The sequence below is a fragment of the Balaenoptera ricei genome, chromosome 10 (assembly GCF_028023285.1).
Source record: "Balaenoptera ricei isolate mBalRic1 chromosome 10, mBalRic1.hap2, whole genome shotgun sequence".
Classification (NCBI taxonomy): domain Eukaryota; kingdom Metazoa; phylum Chordata; class Mammalia; order Artiodactyla; family Balaenopteridae; genus Balaenoptera; species Balaenoptera ricei.
In genome coordinates, this window is record NC_082648.1 from 62,169,858 (window position 1) to 62,188,928 (window position 19,071).

The window sequence follows — 19,071 nt, forward strand, 5'->3', positions numbered from 1 at the left end:
CCTGGAAACAGCAGCAAGCTCAAAAGAAAAGTGGCAGGTTCAAAAGAAAATACTCCCTGAATTTTGAGGGACTTCCAATGCAGAGAACAATTTATTGTTGTGTCATCCCTTGATAAAGCATGAGTTCACATGTACCCCCTTCCAATCAGCTTTCTTTCCGTGCTAGTCATCAAACAACCCAGGAGGAGGAAGAGGGAGAGATTCATGAGAGAGGATTCCAAATTTAAAAATTTTTTAAATTTTAGATTAAATGTGGTTGACTAGACCAAATATAGTATTAGGGTCTGAGGAAGAATTAATGATGGGAATAGAAAAAAAAGAAAAACAAATAACATGGTAATTGTTCTCCCCAGATAATACCAGTAGTTAACTCCCCCCCAAATTATGTGACTATAAGATATTACAGGAACCAAATGTGGCCAATATTTATATATTCATGATAATGTAAATCGTATTTATTTAACAAAAAGCTGTGATTAAAGTTCATTGAGAGAATGAGGTAAGGGAAAATATTTTTATTTGATGCAGCAGATGAGGTCTAAAATATTTTCTATAGTAGGAGATTTATACACAACATCTGTAATTGAAACAACATGTAGAAGTATAAATATGCATTTAGTAATAGAGCTGCAGATATCAGAAAAATAAGCTAAAATTGTTGAAAATATTTGAAAGTACTTCAGTGTTTCATTATCAACTATCTAATTCTACCTAACTTGTTTTATACATATATACACATATATATGTGTATATTGGTATGCATATATATGTATATATATTTATACACAGGTATAGACATGCAGCCTTCCCTCCTCATCTGACCCTTCTTTCCATTTCCTCAACCTCTTCTCCTCAGGTAACCTAATAATGAAAGATGATTCCTCAGATTGGAATAATTGCTCTAACATTTTGTTAGTGTTGATTCATATTTTGGCGTTTTTCAAATTATTATTATTTTTATTCTATAAAGTTTTATCTTAAAAGAATACATTAATGAGAATTTCAAAGATAGCTGTCAAAGAAGTTAACATCTACCCTCTGAGGTCAGATAACCTAAGTTCATCTTCTGGTTCTCTTATTTACTAGATGTATTTCTTCAGGCAGATTATTTAATCTCCCTGTGCTTTTTTTCTCCATTTATAAACTAGGATAAAAATAACACTTATAAGGCATTGTGACAACAAAATTAATGAATATAAAATAATTAGTGTAGTTCCTGGTGCAAGGCAAATACTCCATGAATAATGATTGCAATTGTGCTGACCAAAAAAAAATATTTTTAAAAGTACAACAATGTAGTCATTATTTTATTTTGCTCCTTAGTCCTTTTTTAAATGCAGACTGCTCTGTAATTTATTAAAGCAGAAATATTTATGGACTTTAGATTAAATCATTTCAAATTTGATGTTACTTTAGAATAACATTTTTTTGATATACCATTTAAATAATGAGTCATGCAGCTGTTAAATCATGAGGTTTTTTTGTTAGATGGTTTGAGGGCATTTTTGTATTTTTAATTTGTTTTACAAAGACACCCTAGAAAAATATGTGCCCTATTTTATTTTTATTATTTATTTTCCCCATCCATCTCATTTTAGTCTGTTTGTTTGCTTGCTTCTGTACCCAAATTTTGGAACTTAACATAAGCTACATTCTTTCAGGTAATATAGACCAATGCAGAATTGAAATATCACTTTCTGGTACAACTTCTTCCAGTGTCATTATTTTCATTCTCTGTCTATTATCTAACTAACTAACTAACTAGCTTAGTTAGGATTCATTAAGAGAAACAGACACTATAAATGATATAGATATTATAAGAATTAGCCCTTACATAGTTGTGAAATTGGCGAGGGAAATCTGTGCATGGATGTTGTCGGTGTTATTTATTTGGTCAAATTTGCTATACATTAATCAGTTCAGCAATGGGGTAAGAAAACTAATGTGGACAAGAGCATGAACAAATTGGAATCTGTGAATACAGCTGGAACCTAGGAGAGCAAACCAGAATTTACATCTGTTTTTCACCACTTCCAACCTCTGATAGAGAAGCCAGTGCTCTTCACCATGGAGCTGCACATGCACTTGGCTAAATACTCGGGAAAGTTGAAGGAAAGAGATTCAGCAGGAGCTGGAGAAGTTGCACGTCTGATGCTGCTCCACACCAGTCAAGTTTGCTAGAAGACCAACAATTATGTTCATGAACTGCTACAGTGCCTGGTGCCCTGTACCAACTTTTAGAGGATAAAAATATGGCTGCTGCTTCACTTATCTTCCATATCTCACAAAAATTAATTTCTCTTGTGAACTATGTATATAGGAAGAGATTCTGGGACACGTAATTCCAGCTTTCCTAAATTGCCACAGTACAAAGTCACACTTTATATCTTATCAACTAGGCATTCATTCTCATCTCTCTTAACTAGAACAGATTGCAAATAAAGACGATAACAAATTCATTCTTCTGCCTAATAGGATACATATATCCCTTGCACAATTGAAAACATGCTAATCCATTCATCAAAAGAGGATACAACCCTTTGTGTTCATCCTTGGGTACTGTTCATTTCTTTTTTAACTGTGCCAAACTCCTGCTTTCATATCTTATAACTTACATACTGAAATGTAAGGTCCAAAACAATGAACACATATCATTTTAAATGGTAGGGGCATGGGAGATGGGAAGGAAACAAAATTGGTAATAATTGATACATACATAAAGCTCTATAAGCTAAAGGGAAAACACTCAAACTCTTATAGTCCTCAATTTGCAAATGATCATGTGATCATAGCTGGTATTTACATCTACTTTCTTACACTATCATTTCATATTCCCTTTGCTCTCAGAAAGGGCCTCAGTTGGCCAGGGTTTGTTGTGTGTTGGAGATGGCTCAAAATTTCACACCTGAAGAATTCTCTGGAGGAGTTTGCACTGTCATTCTTGGCCTATTGTGAAGGGTTACCAAAGATCTCATTGAGGATGCCAGAACTACCCACATAAATTTATTTCTCATGATATTTCTTCCTCCTGACTCTTCTAGGAAACATAGTAAAGGTATAAGTGAACAGATATTACATGATAAATCCACTCAAGCATTCCAGTGTCTGTAAAATTTTGGATACCTACTTCTATAGTATAACAAATTTGGGGGAGGACCAAATTGTTACTTTATTTAGTAGAGGTGACATATACTTCTGGTGTTTAGTCAGCCAACAAAGCAAATTTTAAAGTCACTACTAGCCACTCAAGGTCACAAAATAAATCTAGAATCTCTGCAGAAGAGCCATGTTAATAATTTTTTCTTGATTCGGCATTGCATGATTCCAACCTGGTCTCTCACTCTTTGAAAACTTCCCCCGACACCTGTTCCCAAGGATTATATCTTAACAAAATTATGCAGTCATTTTCTTGATTATCAATACCCCCCTCATAGGTTATGCTTTGAACCTCATCTTTTGGGGCCTGCTGGGATCTGAGCCTGGTTTTGGATCTAGTAGCAAATAGAGGTGATGAGGGCAGAATCTACAGAGGATCAAGAGAACATTACAAAGCAACTTCCTCATGGGGGCTATTAAATTTCTTCAGGCAAGAGGAGACTCACCTCTTCAAACAGAGAAGGGGGCTGCAGAAGAGGCTCAGCAGCATTGAAAGCTTGAGTTCTCCAGCTTCATAAGAATCGGCCAGTGTGTCCCCTACCTCAGTTTTTGGGGATCTTTACCTTCCCAATCAATGCCCTAATTTTAACAAAAAGAGAGGCTGAGAGTTGGAAATTAAATTTTGAATTAAAATTCAGCCATCTGCAATGTTAGGCTTTTAGTTTGGTTTTCAGAAATCTCAGTCTTAGAGTTACAGATAGACTTCAAGCTGAGATTTAAAGCCCTGAGCACATCATTTTCTTTCCTCAAGTTCTTCAGTGTACTTAGATGCAACTAGCCAGCCCTGTTACACTCCTTATGGTACTAAGTGTTCTACCTGGTACTCAAAGCCCTGTCATTTATAAGCACTTGATTATAAGTGGCTATCAGCAGTAATTTAAGTAACTGTTTTGCCTCTACTTGTCAAAAATTAGCAGTCTCTCTTTTACCAATGCAAGCATGATCATTAATTCCTTTAAATCTAATCTAATCAGATATTCAATTGTAGATAAGTTAGTACCAATTCAGTGAATTGCTGAAATGTTCCAAGTGGTTAAGCCCTTAAATGATTTAATTTCTGAATATGATTTCTCAATGGAATGATACATTTTGTAGTTCTGAGTGCAATATATTATAATATTGCATATCACTGTATATGGTTGCATTCTTAATCGGGACCTTTTGAGCCCATTTTTGTGTCTCATGCAGGATGATCTTACTCACCCATGCATCTTGTAATGCCATCTACATGCTGATAATGTATATTAGCATCAACTTTCTTCTTCTGGCACCATATTTCTTCTGAGTTTCAGACCTGTCCTTTCAACTGACCATTCAATATGTTCCTATTCAATATGTCCAAATTAAACTTACCAATTCACTTTTGTCTATAAACTTAAGAAATAATATAAATACATGAGTAGAAAACATTTTCTAAAATTACAAACTAACTCACTGTTTTGTATACGTGGAAGATTTAATCTGTTTATCCATTGCAGAAGAACATCCATCCGCTGCAAGAAATTCTACATTTTCCCAAAGGTACTTCCTTCTGCTAAACTTGAGGTAGCTCTATGTTTTCAGTAAGGATGATACTACAGGAAATTATTACTATGCAAGGGCCCATCAATGAGGAAACCATTTGTTCATTATCAGTCAATATCTCCTTGGAAGTAAAAGAATATTTATAACTTATGGTTCACATGTAAGTCTGTGATTCACTTAGTTTAGTTTTGTTTTGTTTTGTGTTTTTCACCTATGTACAATCTCCAGAACCAGTTGTTGAAAAGTTCTTTGATTATATGTAATTCATTGTTGAGTAAAAGTAAATTCAAAGGTTCATCATGAGTTAATGTTAATTTTGCTTGTATTTAAAAGAAAAATGTAGATATTCAAAAGCTATTCTACTAATATCAGTATTAACTCATCCACATCTATGAAAATATATGTAGTAATTTGGAATATTCATTAGACACAATTTCTCTTTTTCGTTTTGAGATACATAATCACAAAATTCTGTTGCTTAGATAATATGCTTCTAGTTGATGATGTTCAAATTTTCAAACATAGCCTTTCACTGTTATACTTTAACTTTTGTCTTATTTTTTCAACCTACCTTACAGCTTGGCAGCATATCACCAAAAGGTTTGCATTATTCTACTATTTTTAAAAAGCAAAATAATAAATGAAGAACAATAAATAGAATAATGAACAATTTCTGTAAATGTTTTTTCTCATATCTGTCACCTCTTTTTCAGTCACCCTGCTACTACTCAAATCAGGTACTTATTTATGTTTACCCAGACCCTATGCCTGTGTTGTACTTATAAACAGGTTTCCTTACATCTCTCTCTCCCTTTCTCCCCTCTCTCTCTCTCTCTTTCTTATCCATCCAGATTACCATCTAGTAGTCTATATAGGACAATGCCTTTCTTCATCTTTATGACAATATGTCTTTTGCAGAAGATAATTGCTATTTTGGAGGTGGGGGATTAAATGATTTTTTAAAAACTAAATTGAGAACTTCTGCTTTCAGTAATGGTAGACTATGCAAATTGAACCAATTAATCTGATGAAAACAACCGGATTACTCATCACATTTTATTTCAAATTGGTCTAGGTACAGCACAATTATTATGTTGGACCTTTATATATTCCATATAAGATAACATTAAATTAAATAGGTGATTGGCAATATGTAAAAAATTTAATGAGACGTCTTCATTACAGCCATAATTATCATATCATTCTTTTACATAGCCTTTTGCAAGGCAAATTTTTTTATTTTATGAGGTCTGATATCAATTTTTTGTTTTTGTGTCTCATGCTTTTGATATCAGGTCTAAGAACTCTTGTAAACAGACTCTAAATGTGTATGAGGTTTATATCCTTTATATACCTAAAGACAGACTTTGAATAATGCACTGTCATCTCAGCAGAAAACTTCTTAATGATTTTCTGCCTTGTTATTACTTTCTGAATAAATGAAGCAACCTATAGAGTTGAAATGTTCCTGCCAGATGCCTGCAGTCTCTTATTGAGCAACTATAATACAGCATTCTGTACCTATTTAGATTAATTATGATTAAATTTAAAAGCTGAGTTGGTTGAATTGCTTCATCATTTAATTAAGATGGAGACAAATTAATTGTTTTTATGTTTCTTTTTTTAAAGCATGTGAGTTTCTGATTACTGGCTAAGTTTAGAATACTTGTTATACTCCAATAAAGATGTTAATAAATAAATAAATAAAATAAATAAATAAATAAGAACAAAAAATTTAGAATTTATAACTTCAAATGGAAAATTTAACTACTTCATGATTTCAGAGCATGTGTCTTTTGTGAGAAGATTCTTCACACATTTTGTATGTATTTTTAAAATTCCAAAGATGATATCTCATCTCTCAGGGACAAAAATAATTATTGTAGAAGTATTTGTAGCTCCTTCTCCCCAACAACAACAACACGCACACACACACACACCCCTTCTATGGAAGAGCATTTGTTTGATCAGCTTTTCTGCTGGTCTTCTGTTGGATTGATCTCAATAAAGTATAGATTGAAAAATTCAAAGAGTCCAAAAAAGTCTGAATTTATCTATAGTGAGGTAGAAATAAAACAGGGGACAAAAGAAGAGAAGATGATAAAAAAAATATGGTAAGGTTGGGAGGGAGGGATGGAGAGAGTTATCAGTCACGGAGGGGTTTGGCAGGGAGAGAAGCTTGCTAAGAAAGGCCATGTAGAGTGAGAGAGTATAAGTCCCATTAAGGACTGAAGTTGTACAATTTTTCTCTGAAATATTGTGTAGTTGTGAATTTTAAAATAGAAGCAAGAAGTCCATTATTTTTGTTTTACAATTGAATTATAACTTCATTGAGCACAGTATGCACATTTTCATGTACACCTTCTAAAAATTAAGTCGTGTTAATAAATACACCACTTATATTACAGGAACATAATATTGGTGCTGAAGCTTCCCAGAAAAGAAAGTAGCATTGATTGGTAATAGGCAAAAGAAAGTTGAGTCTGTCTCCCTCATTACTTCTTCCTTTTAGATTCTAAACCTTTTTCTTTCCCATTCCAGCTTCTTCTAATATAGAGGCTTTGCATTATAGAAGAGAGGTGTTCTACCAAGTCCCCAAACCCTTGTGACTAGGGAAAGGCCAGTCTTTCTAATAAGTTCAGTGATCCTCTCAAGGCTGATGTTGCCCCAAACTGCATGGCTGGCTCTCTCTTCAGGGTAAACTTTAGTCTCAATCTTCAGTGTCTTTCTGGAATTCTACTGTCAGTATCTCAAACTCAATCTGTTCAAACTGAGGTCTACCCAGTCAGTGAAAGTTATTTTTTACTCTTCCCTTTTATACAACCCCACACTTCACAAGAGAAGTATGGAATTTATTTCATCTGTTATAATTGCTGTATCTAGCTCTTGTATTTTACTCTTCTCTGCTAAGATCATACTCCACACCACCATTGTCAGTCAGTTCTCTAAAGGCTCCCATGGCCATTTCAATGAAGTCCACACTCCTTACCCTGACATGCAAGATCCTGTGTAATCTGTTTGGCTAACCTCTCCAATGATCTCTCCCATGATTTTCTCACTTCCTTACTGTGTTTTGCACAGAGAGCTCTTCTTCTGTGATTTTTAAATTTCAGCATCATGCTTTGATATTTTTCAAGGCCTTAACACTTTCTTTAAGTGTACTCCTACTGTGAAAGCTCTGTGCAAAATTACCTTCATGACTACCTCCTTCTTGTCAGTTGGTGTATCAGACTTGTCAGTATCCCCTCAGAGTCATCTCCTGATAATGTAGCTTAGGGAAGCTTCCCAAATCGCCAACACCCATGAGCAATTTATTTATTATCATAAATAACAATTTTCATATTTATTGTCTCTTTCCAATCCCTACCTCTAAGGTAGAACGTAATTTTGAATGAAACACTATTTTAACATTCCTAATCTGGGTTGGAAAGGATCTGCAAAGCTTGAAATTCTTAAAGCCTCTTCCGATATCAAAAATATTATTTTCTTACCTATACTTATATCCACATCTACAACTATATTTGTCTATATAATTCATTTGTTTGTCGAAGTTCCAACGAAACAAGATCAGTTACTATTTCCCAAACACACCTAAAACTTTGATCCTGTGTATGCATTTTCAAAGTAATTTTTTCTAGGGAGTTGGAATGTAAATAAACATCCATGTGTGATGTGATCTCTAATCCTTAAATATCATTTTATACAAATTTAGATTCATTTTGTTTTGTTTCTTCTGTTCAGTAGCTGAAATAATTATCTAAATAATGTGAATTCCCATACCACATGCTGTTCATTTTCAAAATCATGCTGTCATTAAATGAAAAAGTTTACAAGAGAATATATACTTTAAAGAATATTAGAGGAAAAACTGATAAAAGAGTCTAACTTTCTTCCTTACATAGATAAATGGCTATTTTTTAGAGTAATGTAAGCTTACAAACTATACATGCATACTTTTTATTATCAGTCAGCTGGGTAGGATTCAATATTCCTTTTTTTCTGGTGACAAAATGTGAGCAAAAAAATAAGTTCTACATTTCTTGTTGCCCTCTATTATAAGAAGAAATGTAAGTTAAAAACTTCATATGTTCTTAGGCTATAGTATGTTTGATTTTATCACGTTTCATAAGCAATAAATACTTGCTTTACATTTACCAACAACCCTATATATTTCAGGCAGTAAATGGGAGTAGGGAACCTAAGGAGGAGAAACATGTATTTTTCACCTATAACATGCTAGATTTTGTGCTATACAACTTATATAAATAAATCACTTAAATCTCACAAAATCACATAAAACAAGAATTAATCGATCACTCTCCAATCTCTGGCTACTTGGGAAAACAGTAGGGTACAACAGAAAGAGTCAGGCAGGTCTGAATTTGAAGTCACTTTCTATCCCTTGCAAACTGTTTGACTTGAGGCCATTTGTGTATTCTATCAGTTTTGTTTTCCTAATCTGTAAAATGCTAATGGCGTTTACCGTGAAGGATTACTCTCTTGTGTAATGAATCTCCTTGGAAGAGTTGAATATATTAAATTTCTCCCTTTCCACTTTTTTCGTAGACCCTTCTGTAGTCTGGCTTCTATTTTCATACCTCCTATATTGCTGCTCTTGTCCAGTTCACCAGTGATGTCCATACTCTTAAATCCAATTATTAGTTCACAGCCCTCATTTTACTGGATCTATTAGCAGCACTTCATACGGATGCTTACTCTCTCCTCTTTGATATATTTCTTCAATTCTTCTCCAAGGTACTACTATCTGTTGCCGCTGCTCTACTTCACAGGTGTTCCCTATTAATCCTGGCTGTTTATCCTAATATTCCCAATCTCTAACTGGTAGAACGTCTGAAGGTTCAGAGTTTGATCTTTTTCTCTTCTTGAACTGGCCTCCCTCCCTTGGTGAGTCCATGTAGTCTCATGACTTTAAATAACGCATAGTTGCTAATGGTCCCCAATTTATATCTTTAGTTTGATATTTCTTTTGAGCTTCAAACTTGTTTATTAGTTTCTTGCTAACTTCTTTACTTGGATGTCTACTGAAATTCTCAAACAGAATATGTGCAATACTGACCCCTGTTTTTCCTCCTCCCAAATCCACTTACTCCTAAGTGCATCCTTCCGGTTGGTTAGCACCAGAATTTCTGGAGTCCTTCTTGACTCCCCTCTCCCACGCCCTGCAATGTTGGCTCCTCTAGAATCTGGCAGCTTCTCACTTGATCTGCTGGTACCTCCCTCAAACAAGTCTCCATCATCTCTTCTTACTGGGATTACTTCAATAGCTACCTAACTGGCCTTTCTGCTTCTACTCTTAGCCCAATACAATTAATTCATATACAGAAGCCACTAGAGGGGGAGGGGTCTCTCTAAGCCTAAGTCAGATCATGTTACCTCTGAACGGTGATAACTTCCTAGTTCATTCAGAGTAAAAGTCACAGCCCTTATGCCTTCTATAAAGCCCCATATAATCTTACCCCTCCAACTCCTCCTGAACTCTCTGACTTCATTTTCTTGTCTTCCTATCCCTTCTCCCCAACCAAGATATTCCAGCCACAGTGGCCTCTTTTGTTCCACTATAAGGATTGTATATTTGCTATTTATTTCTTTTGGAATGAATCCAGAAATCCATATACTAAACCACTATCCTTCTTAAATCTTTGCTCAGATCTTATCATTTCAAGGAGAACTGCCAGATCATCCTATTTAATATTACAATCTGTGCCTCCCAGCCCCTGACACTCTTGACTCATGTGTACTGATAAGCTTTTTTTAGTCCTCATACTTATAAATAGTAGAATATTCATTTGCTATATCAATTTTTATTGTCTCTCTCTCCTTGCTAAAATATAAACTCCATGAAGATAGGAATCTATTCTCTTTTATACACAGATACACCCAGATGACTAGAAGAATTCCTGGCACATTGTATCCACTTACTAAATATTCATGAAGTGAAAGAAGTTAGCTAATGATTTTAAGAACATAGCAAAATTCTTGCCATCATATATTCTGATTTTTGTGGTTTGCTTAAAAATCAAAAATAGGTACTAATTCTATTCAAAAAATGTACATATATATTTAAACAATATACGGAAATCTTCATATTGGTGGCAGAAAGAATTTAACATTAAGTGCAGTGTATAAAGGGGAAGCTCTCATTTTTCTGTTCTGATGAGAAGAAAAGCAATAATGGAAGCAGGGCTGCTGTTTGCAGAAGTTTTTATCTTCACTTGGAATTGGCATTGGCAAAAAAAAAAAAAATGTTATAAAGTTCTCCCTTGGGTTGTCAGAAATATCAAATCAGAACATGGCTTGAATGTAGTGTTAAATAAGAGGTTAAGTTAGTGGCCAAATGCAGACAGGTTGTCTGAAGGGAGTAGGTGGATACAATAGGTGTTCATTCTCCTTGGAAGGCAAGAATGGGCAGAAGGGAGTAGTATTTTAATCAGACAACTCTCTGCCCCTAGGAGAAAGAACAACTTAGGCATTTTAACTACAGTAGCTGAGTTTTGCTAGATAAATCATATACAGACCAGGGTCAGGAGAGTTTATAACCTTGAAGCTTCAAAATCAGTTCTCATTAGTCATGGATGGGCATCAGTGTTTTGATCACTTTAAAAGATAATTCATAAAACTATTTTCAAAAGTATTTTCCCTTAATGTTAATGCATAAGTATGTATAGTTAGAATTTAATCAAAACTGATATTGTTAATATAAATTTTTATGAGACTTTTAAAAAGAAGTCAAATCAAAATCTATGGTTTGTGAATCAGAAATTTAATTTATTCTTCTTGAAGAAACTTGGAAAAGACCTAAATTACTTGTTCAACAGTATCAGTGAAACAATTGCTATATGTTAAAGAAATTGTCTAAACTTTACCATGAAAACTTTGTTAAAAACATTCCACACTCTTGTATACTGTATTTTCCTGAAATATAGAGAGCATGCCTTAATATCTTTATATCTTTACTGTCTGGCAAACAACAAACACTTTAAAAAGATTGCTTAATACAATAAAGAATGAATATATCTCCCCTACTAAGTACTATATAGGTATATTTAAGAGAAAAATTACATCCCTTATGTATGTTCATGTCTACTCTCTGTAAATGAGGGAAGTTGACCCAATATCTGATTAGAGCAGGAAAGGTCACCCAATATATGAGAATATCAGTTGATTAGTCAACTTTTCTGATTCACACGTGCACTCACACAGAAAGAGCGGGGAGAGTGGTCTGGACAGCTGCACAACTGTTTTTTTTTGAAGCGGTACAAGAGGATATATAAATAAAAGTCTTCCTAATTCCCAATTCCCTGGGTAGGAGGTGGAGTTCTTTACCGTTTAAATGGATCTTCATAATAGGTAGAAAGTTGACCCATAGATACCTTTAACAAAAACCTCTTGAAGCCATTGAAAACTTTGTATTCACTCTTCTATTCAAGCTAACATCTTAAGTTTGATCTTTTAAATAACATGTTTCTGTGTATCCTCACTCGGTAGCTTCCTGTACTGTGCCCTTTTTAATGCTAGAACTAGACACTTTAAAAAATAATTTTGCCAGTGCTACATAAAATATAAAGTGACCAAAAAAAATGCAGGAAAGCCTGTGTGGTTCATGAGATGGAAACTGAAACTTTGGGAAGTTGAATAGTTTCCTCAAATTTCCATAGTCAGTAATGGGTGGATTCTGGAATCGTATCTAGGTCTTTTGTTTGTTTTCTTTTTCCCTTATTCTAAATTATTTTTCAATGATTGCCTTTCCCAGGGGCATAACACAGTTAAGGATAGGAAGACTGTCTTCAAAGGATAATGTGACAGTGGTTACCTTGAACATATTAGAAACATTCCTGAGTGGATTTTTAAGAGACGCAAAACATGTCGGACTTGCCTGAGTACATATATTTGGCTTAAAAGTATGTCACAGATTTTAATGTTTTTCTTTCTTTCCATTTATGCTTTCTTTTACACAATCTCCCCACCCCCATTTTTTCTAAATCCTACATGCTAAATCCTACAAATTATACATGCTAATGCTGGCTCAAAGACATTCAAATAAACATATGTATGCCTATGTATTTTACAAAAGTAAAATAAAATTAAGGCAAAACATATATCACACTATAAAATCATATTGTTATATCTGGGGGAAAAAGTAACCCAGTTATTGCTGGGCCCCATGTAATATCTAGATACATAAAAATATTTTTGAGATATTTTTCAGTTAATAAATCATTTTTCTGATATAAAATTAGAAAACTGCCATTTGATTGTAAAAGAAAAGCATGGCTCTCTCACCCCCTAGGTCTCCCACGAGTCATTTGCAGAAAAACATGGAGCTACGAACAATTTCTTTGCAGTGCACTTGGACTTTTCTAGGGCTGCAAAAAGTTAGACTAATGAAGGTGACATGAATCTTTTAGTTTCATGATTTCTATGGATTTTGGCTTTCTTACCTCTTGAAAATATTTACAGTGCCTAATTTCTTTGTCTCTCTTCTCTTCACTTTCTTAAAAGACAGCTTTTCCCTTCTGACTTTGAAATTTCCTGTATAAACAACATTCTATACCTCTTGTACCTGAGCCCATTTAAGGGAACACAGCATGAAGCCTGGGGACTTCCTGAAAGCCCTCTGGTCCACCAGGTGATCTGAGGGATTTGACTATGATTGTTTTATATGAATGATCCTTATTACTTTAATTATTTCATTTAAGATCATCTTTAAGATTATTGGAGTTTAAAAGAGATATCTGTAGCTGAGTGAGAGATGGTCACTGCAAATTTTATATATGTGTGTTCATATGTTTAGAGAGATGTGTGAAAGCATGTGATTTTTTAAACTTCTTTATACTTTTTTTTTACTGTGGTAAAATATACATAACACAGAATTTACCACTTTAACCAGTTTATGCATACAGTTCAGTGGCACTACGTACATTCACATTGTTGTGCAACCGTCACCACCGCCCATCTCCAGAAGTTTATTATTCTAAACTGAAGCTCTGTACCCATGAAACAATAACTCCCTGTCCCTGCTTTATACTTTGAGTGTGATTTTTATAATAAAGGCTTATATTTTGTAAAACAGGAAAAAAAAAAAAACTACCTACTAAAATCCTATTTCACTGGATGAGTCAAACATTTAACAAAATCACCAAATCTATTAAAATCAGTAATAATGCTGTATTTCTTTAGAAATATACTTTGTATCATACATCAATGACATCATTTTATTGAAGTCATATCAGATTGACTCTACTGATAGTATATTCTTGTAAAACAAGCTATTTTAGTGTATAATTCATCTTTCTCTGTTTGATAGTAGCATTTAATCATAGGTAACAATCTTCTGTCCTTTTTTTTTCCCCAGCAGAGGCCTTATTTAGTTCTCTTTGTGCCTGTTATAATGTCATCATTATGACAAATGTCACCAATATTCTATTATCCTTAGAGTGCCAGAGCATGAATCTCCTTCATGACTGTTACAACATGGAAAGGTCTAGTTTCTAAGAATGCGTGTCTAGAAAGGGTTTGAGAAGTTAAGTGTAATCCAGGGTGAGATACTAGCCCCTGTGCATCTTCCCTATACTGTATTCATAAATGTAATGAACATGATTGTCTAGCAAAGCTAACTTGTGTTTTAAACTGGTAATTTCAGTTTCCAAAGTTACAGATTCGTGGACATCAGTATGTACATTTTTTCCAAGGAAAAACATTTTTTCCAAGGAAAAATAATCTGAGGAAGCCTGGATTGTTAGCTTCTCATTTTAGAGAGAAATGCGTTAGCTAGAGTGGCGGGGGTTAGGAGGAAGATGAAAGAAAAAAGATCTGAGACATAACACCTCAATTGTGCTAATTAACATCAAAGAGGAATTGTTTCTCTTCCAAAGAAAGTTCTTCTGCCGTTTTGCCTAAAACAAAAACAAGCACACAAATTATACACAAAGAAAAAAAACATTATTATGTTCAATTTGTAAAAGTGTGAGAGCCAGTCGGAATAAACAACTCTTGGAAACTCTCTTAAAATTCATGACTCTTATCTAATGAAAGGGCAGTTGGTTGGAACTGTCAGAATGTTGGACATTGTTAAGTTGCTTGATTTGACCAAACAGATTGTGCCTCCGTAGTGAAATCAGCAGTTATTCAATCTATTTATTTCATGATTATCAAAAAAATAGACAATAAATGATTGCTTGTAATTGATCTAATGAGTAGCTAATATTTTGGAGATGGAGGAAAGCAGGATTGGCTAAATTTTGAACTTCTAATAGATTTGGGTGACCATCTGTATCACCTAAGACAGTGCTACTGAAAGTGTGGTTCACAGAGCTGTAGGATCAGCATCACTTGGGAGCTTGTCAGAAATGACCATTTTCTGGTCCCACACCAAACCTGTTGAATAGGAATTTCTGGGGATGGATGCTTTAAAAAGCCCTCTTACCTATGGTAAATTTGAGAAGAACTTACCTAAGAGTTAGGTAGAAGAAATGTGAATAAGATTTGATTTTTACCTGGGCAGCTGTCATAAGCCAGGAACCATCTGATGAACAAGTTAAAAAGGAAAACACTGGGACTCAGGTGAGAAGTGAATGACTATGTAGAGTGATAAAATGAAGTCAAAATCCAGAAACATGTACAATATGGACCCTAAGGGAAACATTCCTTTATATACTGATGTTTTCTGTTATTCATACATCTTCTAGAGATTCTATTAGGAAGGTTTACTGGAGTCAACTAGTCTTCAGAATAAGCTTCTAGTTTATTTGACAACATGTCCTATCTATAAAAATTTCCCTAAACTTCTCTAAAGTATATTTTATTGAGATTGCTTGTGCTTTAATACTATGTCCATCTTTTATCAGCTTATGTTAGGGGCGGCAGCATACATATTTATTATATTTTGTATGTAATATATATTTAGTATCAATATTACTAGATATTTTACATATATAATATATTTATTATATATTTTAAAAGCTTAGTGAGTGTATTTTTCAATTGACAGTTGGGACACGTCATCTTGCTTTTCCTTAATTTCTGAAAACAGTGAGACAATATACTTGAAAATGGAAATTATTCTGGAAAATTGTCAAGTATTGACAATGAAATGCTTGCTATAAACCGACTAATTTAATATAACGCTGACTATATAATAAGCCCCATATTAGATAAAATAATCTTTATCACTTTTATTCTTTTGGTCTGAGGTAGATAAAAAGGAGTAAATTTTTTAAAGTGAAAAAAATGTTTAACGGATTTAAGATGAGAGAAGTTTTTTAAAAAGTCTTTATTATTGTCTAATTTCAAGGAAACAACATAGGATTTTAAAGTTGGAAAGATAATAATCGGTCTCTCCCAAGTTAAAGACTAGGGAACTGAAACCCAGATAGATCAAGTGCATTCAAGGTTCATGGGTTTCTTTGTTACACTGAATGTTCCTCAATATATATCAAAACTCCTTATTTAAATTGGCATCACTTCTATGATTCATTATTTGAATTTCAAAGAAAAAATTCACTTTATATTAATAGTTTTTTTCTTGACGTTCTCTACAGAAAACATGATATGTATGTGCCTAGAGGTTACTGTTTCCTTTGAAATTATAACTTGAAAAGCAACATTATAATCTTTTTTTTTTTAGATTGGAGTTTATTTATTTATTTATTTATTTTTGGCTGTGTTGGGTCTTCGTTTCTGTGCGAGGGCTTTCTCTAGTTGCGGCAAGCGGGGGCCACTCTTCATCGCGGTGCGCGGGCCTCTCACTATTGCGGCCTCTCTTGTTGCGGAGCACAGGCTCCAGACGCGCGGGCTCAGTAGTTGTGGCTCACGGGCCTAGTTGCTCTGCAGCATGTGGAATCTTCCCAGACCAGGGCTCAAACCCGTGTCCCCTGCATTGGCAGGCAGATTCTCAACCACTGCACCACCAGGGAAGCCCAACATTATAATCTTAATCATTATAACTTTTGTAAGGAATTTTTTTAATACACCCTCCTGAAAAATATGAAGGAATCTTAGCTGTTTACATGCACAAATATCAATAGATGAATTGAATTGGCAATAACACAGTTGTTCCAGTTCTTTTTTTAATGCATATACTTATTTCATCATGTAAATAGAATTATATAGTCTTCATAAAATCAAACCTTTTTAGTTTAAGGATGATTTTAGGAGGCTGTTGGGATCCATTGAGAAATGCTCTATCATTCAGAGCCACTATAAAGTTGATGCAACTTAAATGTGAAGGAAAATAAACGTTTTTGCTTTAAATATATTTTAGATGGTCAGTTATGAAGAACGTAGGGGAAAAAAATCTGATGTTCTTGTGATTTACTTCACTATTCTGAAATTCCTTAAGCCACATAGCTCTCCAATTTGCATTTGGTTCAAACAAAGTATCTTAACTCAACCTTGACTTTATGAAATATTCTATCTTTTAAAAATCACCAATAAATAGTTAAGGGGTGAACATCAGACTTCATTCCTGCCTTCAATCTTGTAATGATGGGCATAAATTAATTCATTAGGGTAAATAGATAAAATGAGGGTCAGGATAATGCAAAAAAGTTCTGTCTTCCCCTAGTTTTTTCCCCATATTAATAAAATGACACCAAATGCTATTACACTTTTAGGTAAGAAATCTGGACATCTCCCTGGTTCTTAGTTTTCATCTCCACTGCCACCATTCTCCACCTCCAGTCGTTCAGCCAGTCCTATTGATTCTACCTCCAACCTCACATCTGCTATTCTCCATTTCTACTCCAAGACAAGATCATATCTTTTCAGATCTACTCTAGATATTTCCTAATGTTTCTTCTCATTTCTGTTCTTGCTACATTCTTATCCATGATCTACAAAGATCACCTCCAGTTAACTCTTGCCTAAAATCTTTCAGTGACTTCTCTTTGCAATCAAATTACAATTCAAACTTATGTTAATGATTTACCAGGCTTGCATAAATTGCCAACCTATTTTCCCAAATTTATTTCACATCACTCCACGTTTATTTACCTTGCTACCCACTCTGCTCTTCACTTTGTCCTCCAATATGTCAGATTCTCTCACCCTTGTGCTTTTTGCATGCTTTCCTCTAGTCTTTTTCCTTGTCTTGGTAAAGTTATCTCCTGGAGTCCAGAGCTTAGTTGGTAAACTTAAAAAAATTTGCTCTTAGTTTCCTGGATGTCTTATATATCAAAGCATAGTGAGAAAGAGTAGCTTAAAGTGAAACTAGAGAGGTTAGCAGAGGTCAGCCACAAAGTCATTTTCGTGGGTCTACTCTTCTTGAATGTTGGGAGGTTATTTCATGTGAAAGATGGCTCCTTTATTAACATAAAAGTATACATTCCTATAAAGAAGGGTTAGACTAATATCTAACAAAGGGCAAGATTATTTTTTATATCAATTACCCAGAGTGGAGGTAGTAATTAGGAAGAGAACTGAGAGAATGCTGGTGAAGGAGGAGCAGTAACTATATCTTTCTTGGCGTAGACATCCAGAAGACCAAGATGAAGATGTTTCAAGGGTTGTGGTTGCATTTAGAGAAATTGTGATTACATGTAGTTACCATGTAGAGGAAGATTAGGAACTATAAGTAGGGATCTCCACTTTATCACTATATTAAGACAAGTGTCACCTGAAAGAATTTGATGATCAAGGCAATAAGAGTAACCTCTGATTATCTTACCAAAAATAATTACAACCACTTGAAATAGTATGTATTATATATTACTAAGTGCTGGGCACTAAACTAATTCTTAGATGTTTATATTAATTTCTGACAACATCTATGTGAAATAACATGGTATTTTTACAGTTGAAGAAATCGGGGCTCAAATCTATTGAAACATGACCAAGATCACATAACTAAAAGTCAGATAAATTTAGATTTATCTGACTGCAAATCCTACATCTTTCTAGTAAAGTTTTTCCCTTTTAAATATAATAATAAGCAATATTTGCTCTTTTTATATGTAAGTGAATCATTTTCCATAGTTTTCTTTTTAATAACATTTTGAAAGTCTACCCATTGTAGTAGTTTTACTGGAAAGCAGTGGATAAAAAGCAAGTTCATCTGCTGCATGCATAGGTGTCATGTGGAACACCAACAAATGTATAATCTTACCTGCTTGTTTGCTTCCTCTCTTGCTTTTCTTGTCATCTTCTCATGCGATTTGTGTGTGCTAACTTAAGAAATTCCACAACTCTGTCTAGAAATTCCACAACTCTGTCTTATGCACTAAAAAGGTCATCATTATTGGTGATGTTGAACTTGCATGTTTTTCTGTGTATCAATATCAGACTGCCTGTATCTGATTTCCCAAAGAAACTTTCCTTTCTGTTTTTTTTTTTAGATCTTAGTCAATCCTTAATTATATCTCATCTATTGCATTA